General features: G+C 50.3%; 2 pseudogenes; one reads left to right on the top strand and one right to left on the bottom strand.

Moving 5' to 3' along the window:
- Nucleotides 1-12106: 12106 nt before the first annotated feature.
- On the bottom strand, nucleotides 12107-13852 carry LOC125531414 (annotated as a pseudogene).
- A 1474-nt stretch (nucleotides 13853-15326) lies between these two features.
- On the top strand, nucleotides 15327-18122 carry LOC125531413 (annotated as a pseudogene).
- The last annotated feature ends 1518 nt before the right edge of the window (nucleotides 18123-19640 follow it).

The raw sequence follows: 19640 nt of genomic DNA, 5'->3' as shown, positions 1-19640 counted from the left end.
GCTTCCTGGCTTGTCGGTAGCCGCCAAGGCCCGGCAGGCGGCGCACCCGGCAATCTCCTTGCCGGGGGCGTCTTCCTTGAAACTTCTTGGCAGCGCTGGTGTTGTCAGATCCTTCAACGGCAAGCACGGCCTTGCCTTTGCATTTCCTGTTGCGACGTCGGCCCTTCTTCGTCGGGGTGGCGGCGTCTTCATCGGTAGTGTCGGTTTCCGCACCAGTGTCTTTGCCGGGGTACTTCCTTCCCTCTTCAGCCCGGGCGCATCTATCAGCCAGAACGTAGAGCTCGGCCACATCCTTAACCTTGGTCATCGCCAGCTCTTCGCGCATCTTGCGGTTGCGCATGTTCTAATGGAACGCGCTGATTACGGCGGCGGGATGAACGTCGGGGATGTTGTATTGCACCCGGCTGAATCTCTGGATGTACTTGCGCAGGGTTTCCCCTTCCTTCTGGGGGATGATATGCGGATCGCTAGTCTAGCCATGAGCTTGGTGGCCTCTTGTGAAGGCGCCAACGAACTCATGTCACAGATCCGACCAAGAAGAAATGGAATCCGCCGGCAGGTGCATCAACCAAGACATAACATTGGGCTTCAGTGCGAGGAGGAAATAGTTGGCAAGCACCTTGTCGTCGCGAGCTCCAGCAGCCTGCATCGCGATGGTGTAGATGTTGAGGAACTCGGACGGATGGGTCTTGCCAGTGTACTTCTCGCCGACGTCGGGCTTGAACATGCGGTGGGACGGCCACTGGAACTGCCGTAGCTCACGGGTGAAGGCCGGGCAGCCCACCTCGTACGGTAGGCCGCTGGAGCCCCCCGGTGTTGGGTGGTCCATAGCGGGTCCCGCCCACTTGTCTGACTGGTGGTGCATTTCACGCCGGCGCTCGATGGTGGTCCGAGCGTCTTCGTGAGCTCGTTCCCGAAGAACCTGGCGCTGGTCGCGGAGGGTCCGCGAGTCGGACGATGCTATGAAGATGATATTTGGACCGCGTTGAAGGCAAATTTCACCCTGCCGCCAGAGGAGGATCCGGAGAAGCTAGTTAAAGAGCAATTGATCAAGTCTCATGCTCTTAAGAAGATGGCAGAACTATTCAGGAGGTGGAAGAATGAGCTGAAAAGATTTGTCGACAAAGAAGATACACCAGAATTCATCGACCGATATGAGAAGATTAGAGATCACTGGTCCGCATTTGTGGCCCACAAGACATCGGACAAGAGTAAGAAGATGTTAGTGACAAACAAGAAGAATGCTGCGAAGAAGAAGCTTCACCATCGCACGGGGTCAGGTGGCTACCTCAAAGCCCGGCCACTGTGGGCCAAGGCTGAGAATGACTTGCTTGATAAAGGGGTCGAACCAGAGACATTCAGGTGGCCAGACCGTTGCCGGACTTGGTTCTTCAGGGCTGGCGGAACCTTGGACCCTGTATTAGGGAAGTGCGTTTGGACGGACGAGGAAATGAGAATACCAGTCACGAGGCTTCAGGAGTATATCGATGCAGCCCAGAAAGGGACGTTCGTTCCAGATAGAGAGAACGACGAGCTCACAATGGCCCTCGGGAATCCTGAGCACCCTGTACGGACATGAGGCACACCAGGCTCCGTTCCATGGAAGGCTGGGTTTCCGGACGCAGGCGGTTACAAATGGCAGGACAGGAGGAAGAAAGTGGAGCATACCCAACTGCAAGCGCTGCACGCAAGGGTACTAGCGATAGAGGAACGAGAAGCAAATCGCAGCAAACGACCTGCCGAAGCTTCCCCCGAAGCTACCCCGCCATCTCGGCGGAGAAGCAGCGTGGCTTCCACCGAGCTGCTTCAGCAAGAGCCTGTCTTCATGGCTCCTGCTAGCTACCCTGTGGATGCTATCACAGAGTCTCAACATTGCCACCTTATGACGCAATGGATGAAATTCAAAGTCAAGGCGGCTATTGGCTCTGTTTTACCTACTGAACCTGGCACAACCTACCACTACCGGCCGATTCCAGAAGGATATGCTAGGGTGATGGTGGATTAAATAACGGACAGATTTGAGGACCTCGAGCTTGACCACCCTATGGGTGAAGGGGAGACTCGGCTGGGTTCTTCTCTGAAGACTCCATGCCTATGGCGGAAGGAGCTCATCAACCTGCCGAACTGGACGCCTCCGCCTCCTCCTCCTCCTCCGGTGAGTCAGGGCACTCTACCTCCTCCTCCGCCTCCTCCTCTGGCGAGTGATCAGGGCACTCAGCCTCCTTCTCCAGCATGTCACTACTAGGGAAAAGCTTATACACAGGATCTTACCAGCAGCGAGTTTTAAAATAAGGTGCTGCTGCAATGTAGCAATAGCGCGCTCCGGCAATACGCGCTTCTGAAATAGAAGTATCACTAGCGCGCCTTCTCTAAGCCGCGCTACTGCTATAAGTCCCACGACCCCGCCGCGAAGCTAGTTCTAGCAGCAGCGCGTTTATTCGGACTGCGCTACTGATAGGTAGTTTAGTAGTAGCGCCTTTGCCTTTAGAGTGCTACTGCTAAAACTCGCTATCTCCACCCCACGTACGCTCCTCTCCGCGATCCACACTCACACACTCAGACTCATCCCCCCCCACCCGCGCGCGCGCCGGTCCTCCCCCGCCGGCCGCCGTCGCCTACCCCTCTTCCCTCTGTGCCGCCGTCAACTCCTCCTCCTCGCTGGACTCGGTACCGCCCTCCTCCTCCGTCCTCCCTCGACTCGCCGCCGGCCGGCCCCTCCTTGCTCCGCCTTCCTTCTCCGTCCTACTCTCTTCTCCCTCCTCAAGTCGCCCCTCCTTCTCCCCCCTCCCTGCTACATTTTGATTTAGTAGGCTAGTTCATATGCAACATTTTGATTTAGTTGATTTAGTAGGCTAGTTGATTTAGAACATTTTGATTTAGTAGATTTAGTAGGCTAGTTGATTTAGAACATTTTATTGTTATTTTTTCTATACATGGATATGTAGATGTTTTTGTTTTTTTGTAATAAGTTATTTTTTGGCAAAATGTAGGTGCCAATTTAGTTAAAATCACATGCTACTATTTTTCTTTCCTGTGAAGTGGATCGTTAATCCTTTGCTCATATTGCTTTAGGAAAATGGCGCCGCCGCCACCACCACTATGTCGACTATGCAAGTCAAGGTGCGCCAGCAACCTTGCAACTGGCAAGCTGTTCGGCATCTACTTCCAGCCGAGTTTTCGTCATGCGGCGGTAAGAAATTAGATGAAATGTAACAACTATTTTATTTTTAGTGTTGACATTACTGCATTGTATCATTTTGCTTTTTTTACACAGATCGTCCCATTAAATGTGAGGTTGAAATTCAACAAGCTGACAGGAGACACTTTGACATTTGAGGCTCCTTGGGGGCCGTACACTATGGAGGTCGAGAAAGGAAGCAATATGTCGCAATTGGAGGAGATGGATGGGCCCGTTTCATCGCCCACATGCGTCTTACTGGTGGTGAGTTGATCAGGTTCTCCTTCAGAGCAGAAAGACCCAAGCTGGCTGTCATTTATCTCAACCTGATGGAAGATGATGAAGATGACGAAGATGATGAAGATGATGAGAACCCACTTCATGAAGCCACCGTAGCTCAAAGAAGGAGGTTGAGCGAGGAGGAGGTGCGCAACCTATGGGACATAATTCCGCCACGTGATGACTTTGTCGGGGTGCCATTCGTGACCGGCCTGACAAGTACCATGGTCGATCGGCATGAAATGGTATGTTATACTGACTGTAGTAAGTTGATGATATATATATATATATATGCTTTATTGTTATACTTACAAATGCAAATTATCCGATGATATGCTTAGTGTAGAGTCCAATGACATGCTATGTGGAATCTAGTCGATGATATGCTATGTGGAATCTAGTAGATAATCCATATATACTTATTAGTAGAATTCATGATTAATTAGTACAAATGCGTAGTACTGTGTCTTTTGATAGTGTAGAAATATAGGCTTAATAGAAATATATTTGCAAGAGTATGTGCGAAGCTATTTATTAATTGATATGTTTTTCTTATTCAGAAATTGCCAAAGAACCTATCTGCGAGTTGTGGTATCGAGCCTGATGAAGAAGGCTCAGCTAGACTACGCCTTACCACAAGGGGCTCTGTCACCACCTGTACTTACCACATGGACACAGACGATGGTCGCACACACTTAAACTCGGTTGGGTGGAAGAGATTCCTTGTTGGCAAGAATCTTCGTGTTGGACAGGCCATCCTAATTACTATCAGGAACACCCGCCGCCCAGGCTTGAGGATGATGATCGTCGTCGATATCATCTAGAACTACATATATGTGTGTGTGTGTGGCTATATCATCTAGAACTACATATGATGATTGTCGTCGATATCATGTAGAACTTCATATGATGATCGTCGTTGATATCATCTAAAACTACATATGATGATCATCGTCGATATCACCTAGAGTACTGCTTGAGGATGCATGTTGAGTATATATGAAATTGTTATCTAGTACGCCCTCCATTTCAAATTACTCGTCGTGGTTTTAGTTCAAATTTGAACTAAAACCACGACGAGTAATTTAGAACCGAGGGAATACTACCTAGTACCTATAATGCTTTATGGCTTTATGAAATTGATATCTAGTAGTACCTAGTATCTCGAAATTGTAGTTTATTGAAGCTGAAACGGGGTTGAAATGATGAAAGATATAGCAGTAGCGCGGGGCTAGGAAATCGCTACAGCTAACTAATAGTAGCGCGTTCTGTAAAAGCGCTGCTGCTATAGTCAATAGTAGTAGCGCGTGTACATACAGCGCTACTACTAAGAGTTAGCTGTAGCGCCTTATTGGTAGCGCGGCCTCCCGTGCTGCTGATAGCCTAAAAACCCACGCTACTACTAGGGTTTTCCCTAGTAGTGTGTGGCGGCACTCCGCCTCCTTCTCCGCCTGCGCCGGCGCGCCTGAGCAGCCAGCCTCCGGACACTACTAGGGAAAACCCTAGCAGTAGCGCTGGTTTTGTGCTCACTAGTAGCGCGGGTAGGCGCGCTACTAATAAGGCGCTACAACTATTGCTTAGCAGTAACGCGTGCCGCACGCGCTACTGCTAGGACAAATAGCTGCAGCACTTGTTCACTCCCACGCTGTTGCTAATGTAACTACTGGCAGCGTGTTTTCTTTCCATCGCTACTAGTATTGTTTTTTTTTATTTTTTTTATTTTTAGTGTATTTATGCGCCATCGTACAAATATTGATACAATACCAGTTACGAGGTTTACATCATTATGTCCATAACAGTGTGTCAAATGAAGGTGGATTAGGTTCAAGTGGAGGCAATATGTGGTGCATGTCAAAAGTATACTACTAATCCAAACTTGATCTAGTTTGGACTAGTAGTACTTTTGATGTGCACCACATGTTGCCTCCACTTGAATCTAATCCGCCAGCACAAGCTATTTAATCATCATCATAATCATTAGCACCAACAATATTTATTTAATCACTACTAACACTAGCTAATAATAATCATCAGTCATTACCACCAACACTAGCTATTTTATCATCATAGTAATAGTGTAGCACATCATCATCCTCAAACTCATTTCTAGCTAATCACTCCTGCTGCTCTCTCTTAGGTAAAACAACATAAAACATGTGTAGCTCTCCTCCTTGATCAAGTTGGAGCATGCAGATGAACTTGTCTCCTAATTTTGGGTAGCACATCTGTTTGCTGCCCCCTAGTACTTGTCTGCGCTCCCCCATCACATATCTGGTCCAGTCTTGCACTATTAAGCATTCATCATTGATCTTGAATGCACTAAAGTAACATGTAGGATATCTTGGCCGTAAGCTAATAATACTCATGGTATAAGTTGAAGCAAATGAAGCAGATGTTATGCTTAATTACGAAAAAGACTTGTCGTTGTGACTTACTGTATCCATTTCAAAGTTCTCGTCCAGCTTGATGCTGAAGCGCCTATCATCATCTAGGAAGATTCCGTCGCACAGGCCGCGCTCGTCTTCGCAGTATTTGCAAATACCGAAATCCTTTTTGTCCTCAGACATTTCCTATGTTCATAGTTAAAACATTAATTGAAAATCGATAAAAGACAACTACCAGGATACTCAACACACAAATCCGGGGCACTCGATATTTCCTACATATTCTGGCAAAAGTCATGCCAAAATTCACGGAAAAATCCGGCATGACCTTTGCTAAAATAGGATATATCGAGCGCCTGAAATTTGCCAGAACGGAAATGAATCAACACTCCGGCAAAACATAGGCCACTCGGAGGTGTAACCTGCAAACATGACCGGCCACTTGGATATTGAGCAAAACAAGATATACATTTCAAAATATCTTATAACACTCAAATTAGCATGCATTCAATAAGCAAAAGTAAATTATCTCATGCGTCCGTACATCATCGAATATTATCACTAATACATCCCGAATAGTGTCATACATATAACATCACTAGTACAACTAAAACCCTAGCACACGACGGGTATCGGCGCGGGCGGTGGACACCCACAAAGAAGGAACCATCACGGGATCATAGCTCCAGTGAGATCCCTGGAGAACCTGCCAGGTATTGGAGAACTTGTGCTCCAACGCAAACAAGTAGCGACGAACGTGCGCGTCCTCCTCACTGACACGGTGACGCACCACCTCCGCGGAGTCCTCGAGCCTCTGGACCATCACTGGCCCACGCGACCGCCACTAAAGAAGGTTTGGGTCAACGACAGGCTGGCTCCTCACCAACCTGCGCCCCCCGGTAGGTAGCGCCTCCCAGTACCACCCCGGCGGAGCCCAGTCCCGGACATGGCCCATCTGGTCAAGCAGGTGTCGTCCTCCGCCGACTCGACGATGAGGATGCGGGATAGGCATCGTCCACGTCGATGCAGGAAAATTGCTTTAACTAAAAAAATAGCAACAAGTTCTTACTAACTAGTTCTATTAATTCAACTAGTTCTTACTAAAAATAAACTTACTATAAATAAAAATATTCTAGTACCTAATTAGTACCTAGTTCTTACTAACTAATTAGTACCTAAGAACTACTACCCTAATTACCATCTAATTTGATGAACCTATAGGGGTGGAAAGTGGTAGCGGATATTCCAATTATCCAACTATAAAGTGAAATAAGTGGTCAAATTTTACTCGTTTTATGATTTATCTTAGAAATTTGATTCGTTTCCACCCTTACATGAACCCTAACTCATTTGAGCCGCATCCGCATCCAATTCGTTTCCACCCTAACTAATTTGATGGAGGTAGAAACCCTAGGCAGAGGTAGGGGAGAGGGAGGAGCAGGCGTGCTCACCTCGGGTGCCTGCGACGAGGGAGGGGCAAGCGGCGTCGAGGTCGTGGTCGGGGCTCTGGGGCGGCGTTGAGGTCGGGGGGCGGGGGCGGCATTGAGGTCGGGGTCAGGGGTGGCGTCCTGGGCGGCGTTGAGGTCGGGGCGGGGCCGGCGTTGAATCTGGGGTCGAGGCGGCATGGGGAGAGCGTGCGGCGGCCGAGGGGCGACGGCGGCGGCGAGAGTGGAGTTGATTTGGGGGATGAAGTGGCCGTGGGGAAGGACGAACCGCGTGGTTAAGTCGGAAGTACCAGTAGCGTGTTCCAGAAAGGGCGCTACTGCTACGTTAGCTACAGCGCATTCTGGAATACACGCTGCAACTAAGAAGATTAGCAGTAGCGTTGGGCCATTATACGCGCTACTGCTAGGTTGGGCTAGCCATGTGCGCCTAGTTCAAACGTAGCAGCAGCACTTTTCGCTAGTACGCGCTACTGCTAAAGTCATAGCAGTAGAGCGGTTTATTTACGCGCGCTGCTACTAAGTAGCAGCAGCGCTTGATTTTGTACAGCGCTACTGGTAAAATTCTGTGTATAGGCTTTTCCCTAGTAGTGCCTCCTTCTCTGCCTCGCCAGCAAGGGCGGAAGAGACCCGCCGCCGCTCCGGCTCCTCCGGAGCGTCGTAGTCCTTCTCCTCCGCCTCGTAAGCAAGCACGAAAGAAGACAGCCGCAGCCGCTCCGTCTGCTCCGGCGTCTAGCAGTACATCCAGAGGCGGGAGGCAATACAGATTCGGTCCTTCTCTGAAGACTTCAGAGAAGTTACCATACAAGAGGACCGAGGAGGAAAACACGAATATCGTGCGAGGCAAAGTGATGAAATTCTTTGAAGGGGTGAAAGCAAAGAAACATCCACCTCCGGAGGAGAAGATAGATCCGATGAAAGCGAAGCGCACTCTGGATGCCCTGAAGAGACCACCAAATTCTCTGCCGAAAGCCAACTATGACCGCATTATTGAAAAGTCATTTCTCGAAGCGAAGCGGTCGGGAAGTACTGTCAGTGATCAAAGGTTAGCAGAACGACGAGCTGGGAAAAAAAATTGCCCAGCTCGGCGAACAAGCGGACCAATCGTGCCGCCCGCTCAAGGTGTCTAGCGACATTGTTGCTAATGATTCGAGGATGGTACCCGGTTATAGCAATCTTGGAGATTACCTGCCCGACGATGTACATTATGATTTCTTTGAGGTGGACGAATACAGCTACAAGTACGGGAAGCCTCTCGTCAAAGATGAAAAATCTCTAACAATGATGATGCGAAGATTCCATGATTGGTACATGAAAACCTGCAGAGAGTCTGGGGGGACAGATATTTTGACGTTGAGAGTTAAAGAGGAGCATGACCTCATTGGAATTGAACTGTTGAATGTTCCATTTGAGGAGTTCTTCTAGTTATCAATCAACCGGCCCTCGATAAATTAACGATCACTTGCTACTGTCTGTAAGTACTACTTCTGTCATTAAGTCTCTATATATAGGTCAGCTCTTTCATTGCATATATTTATAATTATCCTCACTATATTATGCAGATTGAAGATCGCCGAATTGAAGAAAAGATAAATCGGTGATATTGGGTTCGTTAACACAAATCTCATAGATGAAAATGAGGTTAAATTTCATGCCAAAATACCGAGGCCAACTTGCTACGATCGTTGGTAATAAATGAAAACAAAGATATAATACTCTTTCCTTACAACTTCAAGTGAGTGTTATTGTCTTGTGCATATACGGTTTCCCTTATTAGTCCAGGTCATAGTAATGTAATTGATGAGTTATGCATGCGTCTTAGACTTCGGGACTGCCGAAGAAGCTTGATCAGGGACTAGTAACTGTCTTACACTCGAGACGAAAATATCCTAAGGAGTATGCACACATGACTGAAATGCTCGAGAAGTAAGTTAAATTGATCATTATCGCACCATATCAGCAACTTTGTTCATTTCCTGATATCAAGTAATTGTTTTCTTTGTCTGGCAGGGTTTGGATAAAATTCACCAAAAAAGCACCGGGGCTGCCGAAGAAGCTGCAATTTAGACACCCGAAAGTAAGTACTACTAGCATGTTCCGCGCATCTCCTACAGATTCAAGCGCTAGTTTCATCAATACCATTTATAGCATGCTTGCTTATCAGTTTGATTGGCCTCTATTTCTTGTAAAGTGGTTGTGCCAGGAAGCCAGGAATAATTACTGTGGATACTACGTTTGCGAGTCCATCCGCCACACGACCTGTGAGCGGGGCTACTCTGACGAACAATATGAAGTGCGTAAGCAATAATATTCATAATTTTATTTTATTACCATCATTTGTGTTGAGTTTCATTTATTCATATATATATGTATTGACCCCCTTCTTCAAATTAGATTTTTCGGATGCGGGATGAAGTCCTACCACCAGATCGTATGCAAGCAATTCAAGAGGAATTGGCGGCATTCTTCCTTGACCACGTGATCGCTAAAGACGAAGAATACCATGTGAACCCTGTGTTCATATATAATTAGGATATTATATTGTAAGAGATAATTATATTGTATATATGTAGCCAGTAGCATCGGATAGATATACGAGAAGTTGTTGGTCGACCAATCTCTCGGAGAAGGAGATGTGGTCGATATCACTTCTCTCTGTATGCATATATTCATGACGATCTTCTGTTTCCTTCATTTTTTTAGAAAAGGAGGATGACCCCCGGCCTCTGCATCTGGGAGATGCATACGACCACTTTATTGATTATTCTCGAGGACCTTACAAAGTATTACAAACAATATACCCGAATCCACCATCTTGGCAACATATGCCACTACTCATATCCATATGATGAAGGGATGCTAGCTGGGCCACTACCCAAACCACTCACCTAAACCTAATATCAAAAGCCGAAAGCTCCAGCCGAGCCACATACAGGGTCTGGGGCACAATCCGGTCAGACGCACTTGTGTTTCGTCGCCGCCATCTTCCACAGGTCCGTCTTCAGATCATATTGAGGCTTCTACCTTGTCTGGCCACTCTGCCATCGACGTCACCATGACGCTAGACAGCTACCTCCTCCTGCGCGAGTCCATCTCCGCGCATCAGACGCCGAGCCTCCACAGCGCCATGCCGCCGATCTCCGCCGCCATCAATGTGTGAGATGAAGTACCGCTCCACCATCCCCCTAGCACCACTTGCTCCAAAATGATGCCCCTAGGAGGGAAAGCGATAAAACGCCATCATCATCCGATCCGGAAGACCCAGATCTAGGGTTTCTCCCGGAGCATCCCAAGCCTGATGACGCAGACTGCAATGACGATGCCTCGAGAAGGGAACGACATCTCAGACGCCATCATCGTCCGCCATGACCGTAGTCGGCGCGATTTTCATCGGCAGTTGCTCCACCAGACGTGCGCCACCGACGTCGCTGGTCCCTTCATCCGGAGTAAACTCTAAAACGATGCCCTAAAGAGGGACTACGACGCAAAATCGCCGTCATCGCTCGACCCCAAGGAGATCTAGGGTTTTCCCCGGAGATGCCCGTGCTGTCAAGGACCAGACAAGGGTACAATCCCGGCGGATCTGCCGAGCTGCCGACGAGTCGCACCCGCCACCGTGCCGACGGCAGACCAGCGATCAAGGCCCACTCTTGGGCATAGATCCGGCCGCGCCGCCGCAACCCGATCCGGTCACGCCGCCGCCGTCCCTGGCGGCCGCGACGCACCAGATCGCGAGGCCTCCTGCCGCGGGGGAGAGAAGTCGTCGAGGCGCCGCCACCACCCGCCGTGGCATCCGGCCCGCCGCCATGCTCCGGCCCGGGGGCGCTGGCCCGCGCCAGCCCCATGCGAGCGAGATGGCTCGAGTCCCCGCCGCTGGCGGTGACGACCAGGCTTCGCCAGGCCGTGCCCTTAGGCGGCGGCAAGGGAGGAGGAGGAGGAGTGGGGGAGGGCCGGCCGACGGGATCTGGGGGCCTCCCGGCCGCCCACGCGGGGGGCGACTCGGGAAGGGAGGGGGAGAGGTTTCCTTCATTTGTTTACTAGCTAGCGTGTCGAGTCTTCTCTATACGTATAATACGTAGCGTACGTCGACCAAGCACGGAGATAAGAAAGGACACTTCACTCTATTAATTAGCTAGATAACACAATATATGAAACACCTAAATTAACCCCGCAAAACCCCTAAACCACCCCATTTCAAAAAGAAAATCTTAGCTCCTGTCAGCTGCTGACGCGTGGACGCCTATTGGTCCCGGTTTGTGCCACCAACCGGGACCAAAGGGTCTCCTGTCTGAGCTCGCCGCACGGGCCACGTGGAGACCCATTTGTCCCGGTTCATGTAAGAACCGGGACTAAAGTCCCAGGGCATTAGTAACGACACTTTAGTCCCGGTTCAATAAACAGGACAAAAGGCCCTTAAGAACCGAGACAAATGGCCCTTTTTCTACTAGTGATGCTGGTCTCCGCGTGCTCTGGGCCGACATGAATGCGGCATGGTAAGCGGCATGTGCATCACATTTGTCCGGGGAGGGGTGGGTGAGGAGGTTTTTATGGCCCGGGGGGTCAGAAGCGGGCATGAGATCGGTCCGGACTACCGCAAAGCCCTCAGATTTGTCTCCAGTTTGCGGGAGAAATCGCTATCCGAACCGTTCTGTGGACCGATACAGAATTGTGTTGGATGGCTTCCGCGGTCCGGGCAATGCGGTCTGAACAGTTGTGGGAGGTTCGAGGGTCCGCGTCGGAGATGCCCTTAGTAGCCTGTTTCAGATCCTATGTTTATATCACGTAAATAATAATAATAATAAGATCCTATGTTTATCCTCAACTAGCACTCAATGTATGATTGGTACGTTGGTCCTGAAGTCTGAAACAATACTGCAACTCATCATATATTGATCGTTACTTCTGCCCTCTGATGAAGTCTGAAATCTCAATAGAGAACACACCAATTCATCAGCTAGGAGATTATTCGACTCACAATGGCATCATGATCAGTAGGTGGATCATCTCTTCTCATTGCTTCTGCAGCGACTTGCCTCTGACGACGAAGCCGTCCTTCTTGGCGGCGTAGTAGGCGACGAGCTGGTCCCGGCTCGGTAAGCACGCCCGCACGGCCTCGTCGGCGGTGTACTCACTCCGCCACTGGCACAGGGCCGGGAACTCCTCCTCGCCCATCAGCGTGCCCTCCGCTCCGACTCCGGCGAGCTCCTCCAGCACCGGGAGCCAGGCGGCGAGGGCGCTGGCGGCGACGTCGAGGTACCCAGCCGCGTCTCCCCCGAAGAACCGCCTCCCCTGCAGCCGCGCCTCCAGTAGCGCCAGGTTCGCCCTCGTCTCCTCCGCGAACCCGCGCCGAGCATCGCGGTCCTCCGCCCACAGCGCCTTGAACAGCGTCCGCGAGAGCTTGTCAGCGGTGAACTGCGCCCAGAAGCGGGCATCCGCACGGTCGAGCTGTCGACGGGGAGCAGCGGCGGCCCGGGGAAGGCCTCGTCGACGTACTCGATGATGACGACCGACTCGGCGACGGCACGGCCGCGGTGAAGGAGAAGAGGCACCTTCTTGTGCACGGGGTTGGTGGCGATCAGGGTGGACGACGCGGTCCGGTCCGGCGGTCCGGCTCGTGGCCTGCTCGGCTCCGGCCGGCTCGGTCCTGGCCCGCTGAAAAAATCGGCCGGTCCGAGCTCGGCAAACCAGCCCGACAAAGCTTCGGTCCGGTCCGGCCTTTAACCGAGCGGACCGACGAACACGAGCTGTGGCATGGCGAGAGCGTGGCGGGGGCATGTCACGACGAGGCAGGGGCGTGGCGGGGGCGTGCCAAGGGCGTTGCAGGGACGTGGCGGGGGCGTGTCGAGGTCGTGGCGGGCGTGTGTCGAGGTTGTGGCGGGCGCGTGGCGAGCGTGTGGCCAGAGCTACGTGGCGGGCGCGTGGTGGGCGCATCGGTTGTGCGTTGGTCTGCGCCGCCGTCGTTCATCCGCGCGGCCACCGGTCTCCCTGACGCTGGAAAGCATATCTACTGGATGCGCCATGCTCGGATCTATCATCTGGAAGGTAGAACTTGAAGCGGGAGGCCCTACACCGCCGTCGTGCACCGGCCGTCGTGTCAGATTCATCGTCGCTGTTGCTGCCCGAGCTCTGCTTGGCCGCCGTGCCGTCCACCATGAGTCACCGAAGTCGATGGACACCTCCACGACGAGCCCCGCTGCCTCCAGCGCTCTTCCCGCGTCGCCGTGCTCCGGCGCGAGCTTTGGGATGACCATCGGCCGGTACAAATGAGCCACTCGGTCCGGCTCGGGCTTTCGTTGCCGCGATCCGGTCCCTGAAAACAGAACCGCGACACTACTCGGTCCGATCCGGTCCGGACTGCCGACGGCCGGTCCAAACGACAGCTCGGTCAGGGACCGGACCAACCCGGACCGTGTCCATCCTGAGGTGGCGAGCAGCAGGGCGCTCTTGTTGCCGAGGTCCTCCTCGACGAACTCGTTGGGGACCCCCTTCAGCCGGAGCGCCGCCTCGGCCCGGTGCGTGAACGGGCTCCCGAACGAGCCCAGCAGCTTCACCGGCTCGCCAGAGCTCATCTTTACGCCTCTAACCTCTGTTGTCTTTTGTTTCTTCTGATTGGGATTAGAAAGAGAAAGCCTTCCCACGGGAATCTTTTTAGAGGTAGTTAAATTGGGTTAAGCGAGTGAGTGAGCGTGGGGCACATGACCTGTCGGATTTTTTGTCCGATGGATAAGATGCGGTTGACCGGTCAGCATGGGTAGCCTACACGAATTGTGGGCATGTACGCGTCACTTCTAAATTGATCACAATTGGCCATCGTTTTCAAACTCCTTATCATATCTGGACGTGGATTTTTAAAGATATACCTTCAATATAGTTTTGAGACCCGTACTAGACAACTGCTCCCTCCATTTTAAAATAGATGACTCAACTTTATACTAATTTTAGTATAAAGTTAAGTAATTTATTTTGAAACGGAGAGAGTAACTTACTGTGTGAAATTTTCTCTTTTTCGTTGCTTTCAAATAAAACAATATATGAACTTCAAACTTTGCAATATAATAAAACATTCTTACTACAATGAGAGAAAAAACTTATAGACTTTTTTGACCGATATGAATATACAAAATGAGATTTTCTTTATTCAAAAATGTTATTTTTAGTACTTATGATGCACGAAAAAATCTAAAAGTTTTGTCTCTCATTGTAGTAAGAATGTTTTGCTATTTTGCAAAGTTTGAAGCTCATATGTTGTTCTATTTGGAAGAAAAAAAAGAGAAAAGTTCTTGCATGAATCGCGATGCAGAGGTGCACCTAAGCCTAAGCCCCACAAGATATTTTCCTATCATATCTAGGGGTCTAGTCTGACAGGAGGAGCACCCCCCCTCCCCGCCCTCTTCCACCGCGCGCGCAACTCGGGCAGGGAACAAAGCCGCCGCCGAATACCCTCTCCTTCTTCGCCCCTCCCCCGCCGCCGTTAGGCAAAACCCACATGGCGTCGACGACGGCGAGCCGTTCTTTCTTCGCCCTCTCATGTGGCCTCAGCAGCGCGGGGGCTCGGCAATAGTGGGGTGTTAGGGGGGCACGACGTGCTGGCCTAGGCAGGTGCGGCGAGCATGCGACAGACGCGCGAGGTGTTGTATGGTGGACGCGTAAGGAGATGTGTGCCTGGGCGTCGTGAACAGTTGCCGGGTGCGGCGTGGTGATTGCCATCAGATCCAGGGCAGCGCATGAGCATGGTGCCAATGAGTTGCTCCAAGCACGAATTTGCGGCGCACGGGGCGTGAGAGGCACACAGTCTCTGACATCTGTTGGGTGGCGACCGGTGGTTCTTCGCATGGCGGCCCAGTTTGTCGTTGTCTCCTATGTGTGCCAGAGCTAATCTAAACAAGAATGTGACCAGTTGCGAGGCTAGGCCAGGAAGATTGGGGGGGGGGGGCAAAGAGAAAACACAACACAATTTCTAGGGAAGACAAAAATCTCTATTTTTTTCCAATCTAAAAATCTCTATAAAAAATTCTTCACTAAATTTGCCCAGGTTGGGGGGCCATGGCAACTGCAGGGATGCATGTAGCTCCACCAATGGAGGTAACCATGGAGGCGCCGGATGAATTTGCGAGCTCTCCTGCCAAGATTCAAAAAAAAGATCAAGTGTGATAGGATCATATTTTTTAGAACGAAGACGAAAAAAGCGTCTAGTTTAAAATTAATAAAGCCGACAAACTTAGCAAAGTGACATGAGTTAAATGGAACACAAATCCGAAGCTATACACTGAGGTACAAGGCCAATGGCCCATAAGAGGAGAATGCAGGCTCGTGACGCAAGAGAGACGGATACCCTAGATCACCTCTGGAGGGTGACACGCCATGGTGTGGATGTTACACATCTTGTCCATCGCTTGTTGCATTGATTCAACATCCGGACGTGACCCCAATGGAGTCGGTTGTTGTACGAAGAGAATGCATTTGAATATGCAGTGAGTAAGATGAGGAGGGAACACCGAATTCATAGTAATCTTCTTTCTAATAGTCCAGAGTGCCCAGAGCAGTGCTCGAACGCAGCACCACATGATCTCATGGTCGCCTAGCGTTGCGTCCTAAGGATAACGAGCAAGCCTACCTCGGAGGACGGGTACCATGCATGGCCCGAGAAGTCCCAGGCACCGCTTCAATACCCTTTGGAGGTATGTCCTTTATTTAATGGTCTTTGTAGGTATGTTGGCATGTTCATGGGCTTGCGACATCAATAGAATCAAGCTAGGGGTCAAACCAGAGAAGTCCCAGGCACCAGATCAATACCCTTTGGAGAGTTTGATGATTTGACGTTTATCAAAGTGTCCAAAATGAAGATCCAAGACCACAGATGCATCAAGCTTTTATTTAGCAATCCAACGAGCCCAAGAACGTCAAAATCGGAGTTCATATTAAAAATGGTGACCAAAATACGAAACAGCTCGCGAAGCCAGGCTGAAGGACGGCCTTCCATACGAGCGGAGCTTCTCGTATGGACGGTCATCTGACCTCCTGACAACTCCTAAATCAGCAATAACGACGCCGATTGTGCTCCGATTTTGTCCCCGATTTTCCCTACGGAATGCTTGACGGCCAAGGCTTGTATTGGATGTGGATTTGGATTCCCTAGAGCCCTTGGATGAAGGGGAGGAGGTTATATCAACAGAGGAGACCCGAGGAAGCCTCCTATAAGAAGACCTCCAACCCTAGCCGCCAGAGATCACCATCTCCATCCTTCACAAGTTCCATTAGCCGCCACCACACTGCCAGGGTAGCAACTCCACCATAAAGAGAGGGCCATGACAAGAAGAAGAAGAAGAGGAGGAGGCACCCCTACACCCGGCGCCGGCCGGAGGGCCGGTGCCCTCTCCATATCGCCGCTGCCACCAGGCTCCTCTCCATCTCCAACATCATGTTGGCTTGTAACTTGCCTCTATCCTCTATGTACTTCATCTACATGTTTGAGTGAATTACTAGTTCTTGCAGAATAGGATGAACTCTAGTTTGTACTAGAACCGAATAATTTTGCGTGATATGAAATAACCTTTTCATGTATTGTTAATGTTTTTTGTGATGTTGGGTGAAGTGCATCATCCAACATTTGCCAATTTTGGACACAAGGATATTACTATTGGATGAAGTAGAGAGTGAAGAAAGCAAGTGACAGTGCAATCTTTAGGGAAGTGGAGGATAAATGTGACAGAAGTAACCTCTACCTATCCCATCTCTACCAATCCGACAGGGTAATAACATAGACAAACCTTTGGCCGTGTACACAGGGAAACCCTTAATCATCGTTGCCATAATCCGCTCAGGGAGGAACGGTGGTGGCGTGCGTGATACGGTTGACTACGACTTATCTCCGTATACTGTACGGGCTCCGCCCACAAATATCTACATGAAAACTGGCTTAAGTACTCGTAGGACGTGCGGGTAGTAATGATTCTGAGCGCCTCGAGAATGCATTTTACTCAAGAATCGCCCCTTATTTTATTTGTTGTTTTATTTATGTTTCTACCTCGGAGGCTGTTTTCCACGTCCCCCTCCGCTTCCGTCTCCCGCGCAGCCACGTCCTCACCTGGTTTCGGTGCTTCGACCGGCTCTTCTGCGCCGACAACATCGATATCACCTCCTACAACTCCTTCGGCTGCCACGCTGCTATCCAAGACATCAGAGGCTGCAGCCGCCACGAGCTCCGCATCCACCACCTCCTCACGACAGAGCGAGCCCGCTTGCCCGATCTCTCGGAATGCGTTGGAGGTGTTATCTTTTCCGGCAACCTTGTCCTCACCTTCACGTCATGGCAACACAAAATCAACTACTGCCGCATTGGGGATGCTTAGTGGCAAGCGGCGCAGTTGAATGAAGGCTGCCACGTTTACAGTCTGATATTCGTGAAAGGCACCCTCTATGCATTGATTTATCCAAATTATCGTCTCGCTGTTACCGAGTCCGAGCTTGACAACAATTTGGTGGTATTGTCGTTTCTTCGGGATAAATTTAGCGCACATCAGAACGGTTCGACTTTCTGGCTTGCGGAGTGCCTTGGTGATCTATTGCTCATTTTTAGAACCGGGTTGTACCATGTTTTCCGATGGCAATCCGGGGAGAGGAAGTGGTGAGGACCGATAGCATTGGTGCTTGTAGCTTGTTCTTTAATGGTCCTCATTTGCAGGCTGCCTTGGTCCAGATCATCCGGGAGTTCGAAGAGACTGCTTATACTTTACTGGACCCTTTGGGAACTGAAGTGAGTATTCTTTGGTTGATAGATCTTTGCATGAAACTGTTGCCGACTACCCAGGGCGAGAAGTAAGGAAGGAATACGAGTACTAGTTGCTTGGGTCCTTCCATCCATTTGAATCAGTACAATTGCTTATCAGTACTGCCCAGAAGTTCTCAAGGTACATTTGCTGAATCATTACACTTGCGACTTGTTAATGTCTTTTTCTTTGCATGTTCTGTGTGTAAATCAAAATACTGAAGTAACTCCTTAGGGCATCTCCAGCCGTTGGCCCCCCCAAGACGCATAAAAAACGCCCCCTGGGGGCGAGCCGGCGATGCACTCGGCGCTGGGGGCGGGTTTGCGCCCAGTCGTCGCCCCCAGGCGCCGAAATTGGCCCACTTTGCAGCCCAATTTCGGCGGATAAACGGCCCATATGGGCGAGAATAGGCCTATATCCGGCGTGGTTCGCCGTGTCTCGGCGTTCAATTATCAACACAATTATTTCTTATCACATATTTCATCATAGAAAAATCAAATACTTCAACAAAATACTACAACAACAAATAATTCAATACAAATTATATTGTTCAACAAATAAAAACTCGTATTTCATCACGAGGCGTCCCTCTTAAGCCTCCATAGGTGCTCAATCAGATCTTTCTGCAGTTGATGATGCACCTGTGGGTCTCGGATCTCCTGACGCATACTGAGATAGGCAGTCCAAGTTGCCGGTTGCTGGTGATCAACTTAGGCTAGAGGACCCTGCCTGTAGTATGGTTCAGTGTCAATCACTGGGTCTTCTTGCTCGCTCTCGATGATCATGTTGTGCAAGATGACACAGCAAGTCATGATCTCCCACATTTGATCTTTCGACCAAGTCTGAGCGGGGTACCGAACAACAGCGAATCGAGATTGGAGCACACCAAATGCCCGCTCGACATCCTTCCGGCAAGCCTCCTGAACTTTCGCAAACCAGGCGTTCTTGCCTCCTGGCACAGGGTTTGAGATCGTCTTCACAAATGTCGACCATCTCGGATAGATGCTGTCAGCTAGATAGTAGCCCTTGTTGTATTGGTGCCCATTGATCTCGAAGTTCACCGGAGGAGAATGACCCTCAACGAGCTTGGCAAAAACAGGAGAGCACTGCAGCACGTTGATGTCATTGTGAGTTCCTGGCATACCAAAGAAGGAGTGCCAAATCCAGAGGCCCTGTGTGGCTACCGCCTCAAGCACCACACTGCAACCGCCTTTGGCGCCTTTGTACATCCCTTGCCAACCAAATGGGCAGTTCTTCCATTTCCAATGCATGCAGTCGATGCTTCCAAGCATCCCAGAAAATCCTCTTGCTGCATTCTGGGCTAGGATCCGAGCAGTGTCTTCCGCATTGGGTGTTCTCAAGTATTGTGGCCCAAACACTGCCACCACTGCCCGACAGAACTTGTAGAAACACTCTATGCTGGTGGACTCGGCCATGCGCCCATAGTCGTTGAGTGAATCACTTGGAGCTCCATATGCAAGCATCCTCATCGCTGTCGTGCACTTCTGGATGGAGGTGAATCCAAGAGCGCCAGTGCAATCCATCTTGCACTTGAAGTAGTTGTCGAACTCCCGGATGGAATTCACAATCC

This window comes from Triticum urartu, unplaced genomic scaffold, assembly GCF_003073215.2.
Source record: "Triticum urartu cultivar G1812 unplaced genomic scaffold, Tu2.1 TuUngrouped_contig_706, whole genome shotgun sequence".
Lineage (NCBI taxonomy): Eukaryota > Viridiplantae > Streptophyta > Magnoliopsida > Poales > Poaceae > Triticum > Triticum urartu.
This window is presented reverse-complemented; position numbering and strand designations above follow the sequence as displayed.